Source organism: Ranitomeya variabilis, chromosome 3, assembly GCF_051348905.1.
Source record: "Ranitomeya variabilis isolate aRanVar5 chromosome 3, aRanVar5.hap1, whole genome shotgun sequence".
In the NCBI taxonomy this organism is placed as follows: domain Eukaryota; kingdom Metazoa; phylum Chordata; class Amphibia; order Anura; family Dendrobatidae; genus Ranitomeya; species Ranitomeya variabilis.
The window spans coordinates 15,709,948-15,724,506 of record NC_135234.1 but is presented as its reverse complement, the minus strand read 5'-3'; the positions used below and the strand labels follow the sequence as shown (position 1 = coordinate 15,724,506).

The 14,559-nt window shown below is 42.7% G+C and overlaps 1 protein-coding gene and 2 long non-coding RNA genes across 4 annotated transcripts in view; 2 read left to right on the top strand and 1 right to left on the bottom strand.

The window, feature by feature from the left end:
- LSAMP (limbic system associated membrane protein) overlaps positions 1-14,559 on the top strand; it is a 906,496-nt gene that overhangs the window by 677,905 nt on the left and 214,032 nt on the right. The window lies entirely within an intron of this gene.
- Positions 1-14,559, bottom strand: part of LOC143814971 (uncharacterized) — a 59,040-nt gene that overhangs the window by 3,707 nt on the left and 40,774 nt on the right. The window lies entirely within an intron of this gene.
- LOC143814973 (uncharacterized) lies at positions 1,128-8,620 on the top strand. Its single transcript, XR_013223650.1, has 3 exons — positions 1,128-2,933; positions 4,348-5,913; positions 6,054-8,620. It is a non-coding gene; the product is annotated as an uncharacterized LOC143814973 (long non-coding RNA).

Genomic DNA, 14,559 nt, shown 5'->3' with positions numbered 1-14,559 from the left:
CTGAGCCCGTCATGTGTGATACCATCTGATGTTCCAGTGTATCTGAGCCTGTCATGTGTGATACCATGTGATGTTCCAGTGTATCTGAGCCCATCATGTGTGATACCATGTGATGTTCCAGTGTATCTGAGCCCGTCATGTGTGATACCATCTGATGTCCCAGTGTATATAAGCCCGTCATGTGTGATACCATGTGATGTTCCAGTGTATCTGAGCCCGTCATGTGTGATACCATGTGATGTTCCAGTGTATCTGAGCCCGTCATGTGTGATACCATCTGATGTCCCAGTGTATATAAGCCCGTCATGTGTGATACCATGTGATGTTCCAGTGTATCTGAGCCCGTCATGTGTGATACCATCTGATGTCCCAGTGTATATAAGCCCGTCATGTGAGATACCATGTGATGTTCCAGTGTATCTGAGCCCGTCATGTGTGATACCATGTGATGCTCCAGTGTTTCTGAGCCCGTCATGTGTGATACCATGTGATGTTCCAGTGTATCTGAGCCCGTCATGTGTGATACCATGTGATGTTCCAGTGTATCTGAGCCCGTCATGTGTTATACCATGTGATGTTCCATTGTATCTGAGCCCGTCATGTGTGATACCATCTGATGTTCCATTGTATCTGAGCCCGTCATGTGTGATACCATCTGATGTTCCATTGTATCTGAGCCCATCATGTGTGATACCATCTGATGTTCCAGTGTATCTGAGCCCGTCATGTGTGATACCATCTGATGTTCCAGTGTATCTGAGCCCATCATGTGTGATACCATCTGATGTTCTACTGTATCTGAGCCCGTCATGTGTGATACCATGTGATGTTCCAGTGTATCTGAGTCCGTCATGTGTGATACCATCTGATGTTCCAGTGTATCTGAGCCCGTCATGTGTGATACCATGTGATGTTCCATTGTATCTGAGCCCGTCATGTGTGATACCATCTGATGTTCCAGTGTATCTGAGCCCGTCATGTGTGATACCATGTGATGTTCCATTGTATCTGAGCCCGTCATGTGTGATACCATGTGATGTTCCAGTGTATCTGAGCCCGTCATGTGTGATACCATGTGATTATCCATTGTATCTGAGCCCGTCATGTGTGATACCATATGATGTTAGTGTATCTAATCCTGTCATATGTGATTTCATCTGATGTGCTAATATATCCAAGTCCGTAATGTGTGATACCATCTTATTTCCAAGTGTATCAAAGTTCATCATATGTGATACCATGTGATGTTTCAGTGTATCTAAACCCATCATGTGTGATTCTGTCTGATGTCCTCCTGTGCCCAAACCGGTCATCTATGATACCATCTAAAGTTCCAGCGTATCTATGTCTTTCCTGCAGGGTACTGTCTGATGAGCCAAAGTATCTAAACCTGGCAAGTTCGATACTGTCTGAGGAGCCCCTGTATCTAAGCATATGACATGTGATATTGCATGATGAGCTGGTGTATCACAGTCCTCAATGTCTGATATTATCTTGCCTGTAATATGTATCTAAGCCTATAAGGTGACACTATGTAATAAGGTAGTGTATCTAAGCCTATGTATGATACTGTTTGAGGAGCTGGTGTATCTGAGCATATCACAGCCTGAGAGATGGCTCGGTTCTACACCCTACATTATGTAATGGTGCTGGATCCACGATATGACAGGGGCGGTGCGTGTCTCAGCCCCGAATCCTGATGTTTCCTGTCTTGTAGCAGAGTCATTAGGGGTTGAAGACTTCTGCACGCTCTCCACTGTCACCTCCATGAGTGATATGAATGGGCTGGGAGCTGAGAACAGAGCGTCCGGTCCGGGGATGATGAAGGGGCCATTTATCTCGCACATTATTCTGCCCATCTGGGGATAGCACTAATGCTTCTCCTAACGTATCAGGCGGTGATGGCGACATTGCCGGAAATCAGCGCCTGTCACTTCACGCTAATTGCTGAGCTCAGGCTTCGTGTTTCCACTAGTGATGGGCGAGGACTAAAATGCTCGGGTGCTCGTTGCATTGAATTCAAGGCCTGCCCTGCTGCATAATCATATGCACCCCAATAAGCCTTGGAACCCACATACTGGATGCGCCCCTGAAAATCCACTTCACAATATGCATTTTGTACATCCATAAGTCGCCAATGATCGACATAAAAGGTCTAAGTTACCCAAGTGATTAATAATGAGGCTTCAGTGCAAGATTTCCAACATATCAAAGTAAATGGCATTTCCACGCCAAAAAAATGAATTACACCTCCATGCAAAGTGTGCGTTTTCTCCACAGAAACACTTGAAGATCATGATAATTTTTTTTCGACTGTTATTGTATCAGATAAAGAAAATAATGTTGCTTCCCTGGAATCGTCTTCTGATGGAAAAGAAAAGCATTCAGTGAACTGTTAAACTGTAGGCAAAGATCGTACATCGCAAGATGGTGGACGTTAAACAAGGCATGGTTCCAATTTTTTTTTCAAATGTCAAAAAAGTGCGTTCTTCCCCTACAAAATCCATTTCTCAATGTTCAAATAACCCCCGCACCCTCCTGTACCCCTGATGTATTACATGGACATGTAACAACGTTCTCATGTCGGTCCAATAAAAAGAGCATGATTCCACGAGCACAAAAGGGTGAGTGCCGCATTTCTTTCTAATTTTTCTTCAAATAAAAAATCACAAAAAATATCACACAGAGTTAAGGAGAACTGACTGCAAGGGAAAAAAAGGAAAGAATCTGTGTCTCTTCCACCTAAACTTGCTAACACTTCAGAGTTGTGGCTGATAAAAATATCACCACCAGTCCAAAAGCGAGTGAAGCAGATTACTTTAAATCCTTGCAAGACTATAAAGTTTACTAGTGTGACACCAAATGATGTCTGTTTTCAGTTAAGCTTCTGAGAATACCCAACAATGCAGTCTGAAGGACGTGATTGGAGACAGGCAGGGCCGGCGTCAGCGGACGGCAGGGTCGGGCAGATGCCGGGGCCCCCTGACTTCTGGGGGCCCCCCGGCCCCCAGGATCCGACGGCAATTTTTTTTTATTTTTTTTTTCTTACTTGGGACTGGCCGCCGACTCGCCGATCCAGAGACAGAGGGGACGGAGGAGACGGAGTCCCCGCTGAAAGCCCCGCCCAGCCATATGTTGCCCGGCCCCTCCACGCGGAACGTCCTTCAGCCGTTGCTTGCTGGACCCGGAAGCGAGCCACTGCTGCACCCCGGCGGAATTCCGGACGCAGAACCCGCCGGCTCGCAGGACACAGGTGACTCTGTCTGTGTCACAGTCACAGAGCCACCGGCTCCAGACCACGGCCGTCGGCCGTCCACTTGCCCATCTCGATCTCCCCATCTCCCCTCGTATCGGCAGGTTCATCGCCGCTGGCCCGCTGCACACCACTGTCACCACACCTGCCCGCCAGAACCAGCAGACAGCAGCCAGTAAGTACTCAATTAACGTCCACTATGTATATACATATGTGTTACTGTGTATATATCATATGTATTTGTATATATGTGTGAGTGTGTGCAGTCATTATACAGTATGGAGCATCATGTGCAGCCAGTATACAATATGGAGCATCATGTGCAGTCATTATACAGTATGGAGCATCATGTGCAGCCAGTATACAGTATGGAGCATCATGTTGTGCGGTCATTATATAGTATGGAGCATCATGTGCGGTCATTATACAGTATGGAGCATCATGTGCGGTCATTATACAATATGGAGCATCATGTGCGGTCATTATACAGTATGGAGCATCATGTGCGGTCATTATACAGTATGGAGCATCATGTGCGGCCATTATACAGTATGCATGCGGTCATTATACAGTATGGAGCGTCATGTGTGTTCATTATACAGTATGGAGCGTCATGTGTGGCCATTATACAGTATGGGGCATCATGTGTGGTCATTATACAGTATGGAGCACTGTGTGGCCATATTTTTTTGTTTATAACTATTGTATATGAAACAGTGTGATCAGCAGTGCTAAATGGGTGTGCTTGGGACGTGGATATGGGTGTGACTAATTATGAATGGGTGTGGTCAGAGGCGTGGCCTAAAATTTGCCGCGGCGCGCGAAGCGCGCCGCAAACTTTGTCCCTCTTTCCCATCTTCAAAAGTTGGGAGGTATGTATAAGGGGCTGACTTATATAAAGCCCCTCTGCTGTATGGTTTTATAGAATTTACAATAGCTATCATTCATGTAAGAAGTGAATTCTGGCATTGTACTATACCTATATTTCTCTGCTGTATCTGTGCATCATGAATTGTGGTGTGTGTTAAAGGGGGAGGCCACTGAGACTTTTTCGCCCGGGGCCCTCAAAAACCTGGAGCCGGCCCTGGAGACAGGAGACTGTTACTTCGGAAAAAAAAAAAAATTGTGTACAATGAAACCTCAAGCTGTCAAACCCTTTCTTGGTTTTCAAATGGTAATGGAATCCCGACAATATGTTGAGAGCAGGATGCACTACATTGAAGGACAATCAACTTTCTGTCTTTTTTAATGGTATGATGGTTACCTCTTTGCAGAATAATTTACAGGAGAATTTGGCAATTTTGTTTGCAAAATTTTTAACACTAAGGTTCAGATACGGCTTTAAAGAAGGCTAATACTTGCAATACAACGCAATTTTTGTTTTAAAATTCAAGGAATAGTATGATTGAATAGTGTGAGTGCATACACGTTTGTATGTGTTAACATACAAAGGTTAAGTACATATTTGGATTAAAAACATATAATGATTAAGTATATATAAAGATGAACTACCGTATACTTACATCTCCAAGAGGCTTTTAAACATCATCCGCCTGGAATATCAGAGAAGCAACACTAAGACAGAGAACCCCTGGGAGATTACATACACTGCATGGGCGTCCCCAATTATGCAGGTATAAGCACACTGTACATGTACAGGTACCCCAGTTTTGGCATCTGTCTTAGTCGTGTTTCTCTGCTCTTATATAGTGATTTACACTATGTAGTAACTCTAGTTTCACCCACACCTTCAAGTGGCCAGCTTTCAAGGTCGGATGAAACTGAGATATCATGGAGTCATCAGACGAGGGGCCATAAACCCTTAGAATATAAAAGCCACAAAGATTTAGATAAAACCACCATAGGCAGAGGTTCAGTAAACCGTAATGTTTTACAATGACGAACAACAAACATATAAATAGAAGCTTAGAACTGTTTTTGAAGTGAATAAACAAACATTTCTCAAAATTGTGTCACTACGAGCATTGTCTGTCACATCTGTAAATGTTTTACAGGAAATGCAGCTATGTGATTGTCTGAATGCATTCGGTGTATTTCAATCTGGATTCAAAATTGCCATTTGTAGCAATCATTTCTATATTCAGCCTTTCTAGAAAGACTTAAGCTTAACCCATTCAGTACTCTGGATAATCATGACAATCTTCTTGAGCAGTATCTGTAGGTAAGTAATGTTAAAAATAGCTGCTGGAGGAAGGAGGGTCAGGGTGAGGAATATCCGGGCCACACTCACGGCTACTCAGACTTGACTGTGTGGAAGACATGGTGGTGGTGGTGGTGGTGGCTGAGTGACTGAAAGTATTATCCGCTATCCAACCAACAACCGTTTCACACTGCTGTGGCTTCAATAGTGGTGTGTTGCGAGCCCCTAGAAAATGGGACAGGAAGGTCAAGCGAGAAGATGTGGGTCTTTGTTGTGGCCCACTTTCAGCTTGGCCACAGCCTTGCCCTCTACATGCACCATCAGCACCGCGTCCACTTCCCCGTCCCTTGCCCCTTGCCTTGCCCATTTTAAATGGACTACTGCACTATTTCAAAAGCTCAACACAAATGTATTTCTTTGGAGCTAAATTATATCTGATCAGTATGCCTGCAAAGCTACGATTTTTCAAACACCAGGCCTCAGCCGGACATAACAGACTGTATTAACTTTTTTTTAGGGTTTTGTAGAATTTTTAAAATAAAAAAAGAACAAGGCTAGCAGAGAGAACTATGAAACTTATGCCTGTCAAGCTACGATTTTTCCGACACAGATACAACAGGCCTCAGCCTGACATAACAGACTGTATTATCTTTTTGGGGGGGTTTTAAAGAATTTTTAAAATAAAAAAATTGAGTGTAACAAGGCTAGCAGACAGAACTATGCTACGTATGCCTGTGGAAATACGATTTTTCAAAAACAGAAACACTAGCCCTCAGCCTGACATAACAGACTGTATTTTTTTTTTCTTGCTTTGGGTGAATTTATTTAAAAAAAAGCGTAGAAGAGGGCTAGCACACAGAACTATGCTACGTATGCCTGACAAACTATGATTTTTAAACAGATACACCAGGGCTCAGCCTGACATAACAGACTGTATACATTTTTTTGGGGGGGATTTGGTAAATTTTTGGGAAAAAAAAAAAAGAAAACTGCAGCTAGATATATAGTAAATAAGCAGCAGCAGCAGTTATGGAGCTTTGGGAAGGATGCAGTGGGAGCAATGGACGCACATACAGTGCCTGCAGGCCTTGCACTGTTGTGGATATGCTGTGCCCTGCCTGCCTAGCGCTGCAATATCGGGACCCATGAATTAGCCCTAAAAAGGACTGTTGGTTTCTGAGGAGTTGTGGATGTAACAGTTGCAGACCTGCACTAACTGTAAAACCGCGATTCTGACCCTATCTCGGCAGCAGCTCTCCCTACTCTCGCTGAATCCGGAGCAGAATGTGGCGAGCAGGGCGGCGCCAGGTCTCTTATACTCGGGATGATGCTGTACGACCCAGCCAATCAATGCACGACCACAACAAAGATGGCTGCGGCATTTCATGGCCTGGCAGACAATCCCTGCAGCGTGGTTGGGTCTTTATAGTCTGCCAAAACTGCTGGGTGGAGACACCAGTTACCGCCGAATAATCCTGGAAATGCTCGCTGCTCACCGAGTACACCGAGCATAGCGATTCTCGGGCGAGTAACAAGTAGTGGCGAGAACGTCCGCTCATCACTACTTGAGACACATAGAGGAGAATTCGATTTTCCTGGTCTCCTACTGCTGACGGCTGATGGGGAAAGCTTCTGCTGCAGCTGGTTGTCTTACAGACAGACATGATTCAGATGTAAGATTTAAAGAAGGAAATAAAGGGGAGAGATGACTGATGTCCTGGAGAGACATGTAGGAGAATGTTATTTTCCTGCTCTTATATTGCAGGACAGGAGGCGGAGATGGGGGGGGGGTAGATTCTGCTGCAGCTAGTTGCCTTGCAGACAGATAAGGGTCAGGTGTAAGGTTAAGAAAGAAAGAAGAGAGAGATGTCTGTTCTCCTAGAGATACATCTATAACCATTCTATCTTCATGGTCTATTGTAGGTAAAAAGGTGGGAAGAGATTCTACTGCAGCAAGTTGTCTTACAGACAGATAAGGGTCATATGTAAGATATTAGGAAGGAAAGAAGAGGGGGCATGGCCGATCTCCTAGAGACACACATAGGAGACTTCTATATTCCTGGTCTCCTATTGTAGATGGTGGCAGAGAGCTTCTGCTGCAGCTAGTTGTCTTACAGACAGACATGGGTCAGATGTAAGATTATAAGAAGAAAGCAGAGAGATATGACTGATCTCCTGGAGATACATGTATCAGAACTTTATGTTCCTGGTCTTCTATTGCAGGCAGAGAGGTGGGGAGAACTTCTGCTGCAGGTAGTTGTCTTACAGACAGACAGACAAATATGGGTCAGATGTAAGGTCATGAGAAGGGAAAATTTCTGATATCTGGTTACACATATTGGAGATTTCTTTCTATTTTATCACTGTTTTTAGACTGAGTGGGATGAAAGTTGAGAGGTTAAAGGTGGAATTGTGATTTTTTTTTTTATCTAGTTCCATATTGTTTCATGCAGTCTACCATTAAATCATTGTTGCTCTAATTTTCTGATTTTATAAGCACAGAGTTTAAAATCTAAGAAAAAAAAAGTACGAGGGCACAAAAATCATAAAATGTAGAAGTCACAAGTGGGCTAATAATGACACTGACTTGCTATTTTGAGTAGGAAATCATCTCAGAGGAAGTGGAGAAATATTTTGGTGTAGAATTGTAATTGATAGTTTAGGTGTTAATGTATCTTTAGGAGGCTGCGGTAATGAGGGCTATATATTTACGTGATGAACCAGCCTCTGACACCAATACTTTATTACCCATCAGATTTCCTTGCTAAGCAATTTGGAAAACATCTGTTAGCCTGCGGCAGAAAACCTTCTCCCCCCCAGCACCGGCAGCACGAGGAAACATGACATGATGAGCGCTGTCTCCAGGTAGCCGTCTCTTCAGGAGGCCACAGGCGCGAGATCGGTCCTCGCTTAGCCACTAATGTATCACGGAATACGCCAGTGTGTAATATGACCGCTGCATCGCCGGCTGCTCCTGCTGTTTCCATGCGTTACAAGGACGACCATTCACTTGGATAGATGACGTGACATTTTTTGGACTAATTCCCCTGCTCACAAAGCATAGGAAACCCTAGTCTGGCCTTTTCAATGTAGAAAGAGGTTGATGAGACAACCCTTTAAGGCTGTATATAATTTGTTTACCAGTCCACAAGCAATGTGAAGCAGAATGAAGCAGATCTCGCTCTCCTTACTTTTCCTCTTTGCACAACTTTAAACCAAAAAAAAATCCATAGTTTTGTGATACTGTTGGGAGACGTGTATCCTGTATGTGTCTATATGTCGCCCCCCAGTGGTTGGGATTTGCATTGCTGCCTGTCGAGGGTTTGTTAAGATTGTATTATGTTTGTACCTGGGTGTCCCAAAGTTGGAGAACAGTAATAGTGGACACATCTGTATGGCACAAATCTGCTTCCTACCTGCGGCTCTCTAGCTATTGAGAAACTACAACTCCCAGCATGCCTCCCCGTCTGCCGCTATAAGATGAGCCCTTTTTAATATCTTTATTGCCCACGTCAGTTCCTGTGCAAGGTTCTGTCTTCACCTTTTATTCCAATGCCCTTACAGGAGCCCCCTTATGTATTTGCTCCAATCTCGCTTTAATGATTACATCACTTGCCCCTTTATTTCTGCCCTCTTTTGTGATTTGTCCCCAGTATTTAACCCCTGCCCAAACAGCCAGTTTTCCAGTTTTTCCTCATTTGTTTTCCCTATTCCTTCTTGCAAAAACCAGAACTTTTATACATTATTTTTTTTTAATGGCATAGCCCTATAAGCCCTTTGCATGATGTCTTAGTTTTGAATGACCCCATCCTCCATCCAACGTACTTAAAATCGGAGGAAAAAATTCCAAGTGAGCTGAAATATTGAGAAAAAAATGCAATTCTGCCATAGTTTTGGGGGTTTTGCATTTTCCTCTTTTATTGTATGGTAAAATGACCCTGCAGGGATTTTTTTATTCAAGCGATTTAAATAAATTCAAAATTTTGTAAATCGAAATAAAAAAAATGCTGAAACCCATAACTTATTTATTAACCCATTGGAGCTGTGTGAGGGCCCCAATTTTTTTGTGTAGCAAGCTGATGTCTTTATTGACACCAATTTGGGAACCATACAATGATTTCATAACTTTTTATTGTATTTTTTAGAGAACTGAAAAATCACAGTTTTGTCATTTTGATTTTTTTATTGTTTTAATGTGTTTAAGATACATGTTGTTTAGTTTCATATTTTGATACATTGTTCTTTTATGGAGATAGAAATACCAAATGTGTTTATGTAGCACAGAATTAGTGAAAAGGAAGGCCTGAGACCTCATAATCGCATGAAAGCTTGGCAGCAGTAATCGATCAAAATGGTTAACAGCAGCAATCTAAATTGTTAAGAGCATCTAAATGGTTAACAGCAACGATTGAAATGATTAACAGCAGCAATCTAAATTGTGAAGAGCATCTAAATGGTTAGCAGCAATGATCTAAATGATTAATAGCAGCAATCTTAATGGTTAACAGCATCTAAATGGTTAACAGCAACTATCTAAATGATTAACAGCAGCAATCTAAATTGTGAAGAGCATCTAAATGGTTAACAGCAACATTCTAAATGATTAACAGCAGCAATCTTAATGGTTATCAGTATCTAATTGGCTAACAGCAACGATCTAAATGATTAACAGCAGCAATTTTAATGGTTAACAGCATCTAAATGGTTAACAGCAATGATCTAAATGATTAACAGCAGCAATCTAAATTGTGAAGATCATCTAAATGATTAACAGCAACGATCTAAATGATTAACAGCAGCAATCTTAATGGTTAACAGCATCTAAATGGTTAACAGCAACGATCTAAATGGTTAACATCAGCGATCTATATGGTTAACATCATCGATATGGTTAAAAGCAGCTATATAAATGGTTAACAGCTTCGACCACTGTTATTAGTGACAGATACTTGCTATCTAACACAGCTGAACCTCAGTTCTTCAGCAAATGAACCCCCTCCACAAATGCAGAATCCCAGCATAGGTTACTGACCAACATATATTTACTTTTGACCCCGTCTCACTGCACTAGACCAACAGGGAATATAGAATTTACCCTTTTACTGCCCTGCCCCAGGAACCAATTGAGCAGAAATATCCTCCGTTGTAGGACTATTGTATTAATATCCCCCTTTTGTAGGACCTTTTTTTCTCCACTTTTATTTCTTTTTGCTGTAGAGTTGTCTCTCGGATCAGGGGGCGTAGTATTTATCCTCGTTTGGCCAGAACATAACAACTTGTTTTGTATTTTATACTCTTGATCTTGAACTTGTCATTTCAGACGCTACATACAGTATATGGCCAGATAAAATCAGGCGTCCCAGAGAACTTAGTAACCATCTCATAGTTTGCTGTTTTCCTGGATGAGGTCAGGACATTAAAGGGCTGTGTTAACCTGCGGGTCTACAATAGATGGTCGCATTTCTTTATTTTACTGCATAATAAGGATTATTATTCTTCCTATCACTCATTAGTACAGATGAGCGGTTGGCCTGATGTGTCAGCGTGCCCACCCACAGGATACATGGGGGGAATAAACGAGCTCGTTATTTGCTGAAACAAATCCTATGTGTCTGTGGTCAGAGCAGATAATGGGCCGCTCCAGTCATTGGTCTCCAGTCAGTTTATTCAGGTATTATACCTATAGCCAAAGGTGTATGTACCATACGGACAGTATATGTGGCCACCATGTGGCTCGTGAAAGCTTTGTCTAGCTCAGATTGGTTAGTGCCAAACTATAAGGTATAAATCTGTTATAGTGTTTGACCTGGAATATTATATTGAGGATCTGTCCTTGGGATGGGCTGTCAATGTCAGATCTGTGGTGTCCGTCACCCAGCTGTTAGCAGGACCTATGGCAAAGTGTAGAAAGTGTCCTTCAGAAAGTAGAGTAAGCTGCAGTACCAGACAATGGCCACTACACAATGACTGGCGCTGTGGTGCCCCCGCTGCAAACAGCAGATCTGTGAAAGTGCTTCTTATTGGACCTGCACCACATTCCTGGACTATCCCTTAAAAGCCGTCAACTGAAGAAGGTCTTAAATATTGGAAAATCCCTTTAAAAGCCACAATATAAGCAAACCAAGGATGGAGTAAAGCAGTGTTCCCCAAGTCCGGTCCTCAGGAGCCACCAACAGGTCATGTTTTCAGGATTTCCTTAGTATTGCGCAGGCAATGGACTTGTTGTCTGTGCAGGTTCTGCAATGATCACCTGTGCAATACTAAGGAAATCCTGAAAACATGACCTGTTGGTGGCTCTTGAGGACCGGACTTGGGGAACACTGGAGTAAAGCATAGGTCATCAATATCATAACCCTGAGCAATCCCTTTAAGAGCCACCACAGACTAAACCAAGGATGGAGGAAAGCACCTGGGGGTCTTTTTTTGGGCCACTATGTCCCATAATTTTTTGGAAGGAACCATAATGGAGGTCTTGTTTCATTTCCAAACAATGTAGAGGAAGCAACCTGAGATCATGAGGACCTTTACCCCCACAATTGATGGCAAGAACATCAGCAGCCCCCATTAATCTGAGCCCACCTGTTAGCTGAACACGTCTCTGAGCAGGATTAATTTAGTCGAGTTAATGACCTATTGATCCCTGATGTGACTAATGTTATTGATCATGCTTTTTAGGGTTAATGAGCCCTTGCACCTAACAACCGTCCACTCTCCAATTAGCGGAATGTATCGATGTTCGGCCTCTCGTTTTATATCCAGTTTGTGATGCAGAAATATGGAGAGACATTTAGAGACCCGCACAGTGACGCCATTATATGGACCTTCATATATGTAGTAATAACCTGGGGAAAAGCAATGTGTGAACTGTACGTAAAAAAAAAGAAAAATTTACAGTTTATTTTATTAATTTATTGCAACTTTGTATTTTGTGTTTCAAATTCTTGCTCTCAGTCAAGATCTCTGCTTGCTGAAAACTTTAACAGAATTAGTTTTATTATTATTTAACGGCCTTCGGCTCAGTCTGGATGAAAGATTTGTAGGAACATCGATCTTGTGCAACCAAAAAAGGTCCAACAGGGTCTCCTCTGACTCAATATACAGTAGAGAACACAGGATGCACCATTCACAATAGATGATGTCACAGCTCACCTCCTCCTCCTGTACAATGACTGATAACACCTCTATATACAGGAGATAACACAGGATCCACCATTCACAATAGATGAAGTCACAACTCACCTCCTCCTCCTGTACAATGACTGATAACACCTCTATATACAGTAGATAACACAGGATCCACCATTCACAATAGGTGATGTCACAGCTCACCTCCTCCTCCTGTACAATGACTGATAACTCCTCTATATACAGGAGATAGCACAGGATCCACCATTCACAATAGGTGATGTCACAGCTCACCTCCTCCTCCTGTACAATGACTGATAACACCTCTATATACAGTAGATAACACAGTATCCTCCATTCACAATAGGTGATGTCACAGCTCACCTCTTCCTCCTGTACAATGACTGATAACACCTCTATATACAGAAGATAACACAGGATCCACCATTCACAATAGATGAAGTCACAACTCACCTCCTCCTCCTGTACAATGACTGATAACACCTCTATATACAGTAGATAACACAGGATCCACCATTCACAATAATGATGTCACAGCTCACCTCCTCCTCCTGTACAATGACTGACAACACCTCTATATACAGTAGATAACATAGGATCCACCATTCACAATAGGTGATGTCACAGCTCACCTCCTCCTCCTGTACAATGACTGATAATAACTCTGTATACAGTAGATATCACAGGATCCACCATTCATAGTAGGTGATGTCACAGCTCACCTCCTCCTCCTGTACAATGACTGATATCACCTCTATATACAGTAGATAACACAGGATCCACCATTCATAGTAGGTGATGTCACAGCTCACCTCCTCCTCCTGTACAATGACTGATAACACCTCTATATACAGTAGATAACACAGGATCCACCATTCATAGTAGGTGATGTCACAGCTCACCTCCTCCCCCTGTACAATGACTGATAACACCTCTATATATAGTAGATAACACAGGATCCACCATTCATAGTAGGTGATGTCACAGCTCACCTCCTCCTCCTGTACAATGACTGATAACACCTCTATATACAGTAGATAACACAGGATCCACCATTCATAGTAGGTGATGTCACAGCTCACCTCCTCCCCCTGTACAATGACTGATAACACCTCTATATATAGTAGATAACACAGGATCCACCATTCATAGTAGGTGATGTCACAGCTCACCTCCTCCTCCTGTACAATGACTGATAACACCTCTATATACAGTAGATAACACAGGAGCCATCATTCACAATAAGTGATGTCACAGCTCACCTCCTCCTCCTGTACAATGACTGATAACACCTCTATATAAAGTAGATAACAGAGAATCCACCATTCACAATAGGTGATGTCACAGCTCACCTCCTCCTCCTGTACAATGACTGATAACACCTCTATATACAGTAGATAACACAGGATCCACCATTCACAGTAGGTGATGTCACAGCTCACCTCCTCCTCCTGTACAATGACTGATAACACCTCTATGTACAGTAGATAACACAAGACCCACCATTCACAATAGGCGATGTCACAGCTCACCTCCTCCTCCTGTGCAATGACTGATAACACCTCTATATACAGTAGATAACACAGGATCCACCATTCACAATAGGTGATGTCACAGCTCACCTCCTCCTCCTGTACAATGACTGATAACACCTCTATATACAGTAGATAACACAGGATCCACCATTCACAATAGGTGATGTTACAGCTCACCTCCTCCTCCTCCTGTACAGTGACTGATAACCCCTCTATATACAGTAGATAACACAGGATCCACCATTCATAGTAGGTGATGTCACAGCTCACCTCCTCCTCCTGTACAATGACTGATAACCCCTCTATATACAGTAGATAACACAGGATCCACCATTCATAGTAGGTGATGTCACAGCTCACCTCCTCCTCCTCCCATTATGACTTTTGCACACATTCATTCGGTGCATCGATACAGAAGAGTCAGTCTGTTGCTGCTAATCTCCATGTTGATGTCTTGAAACATC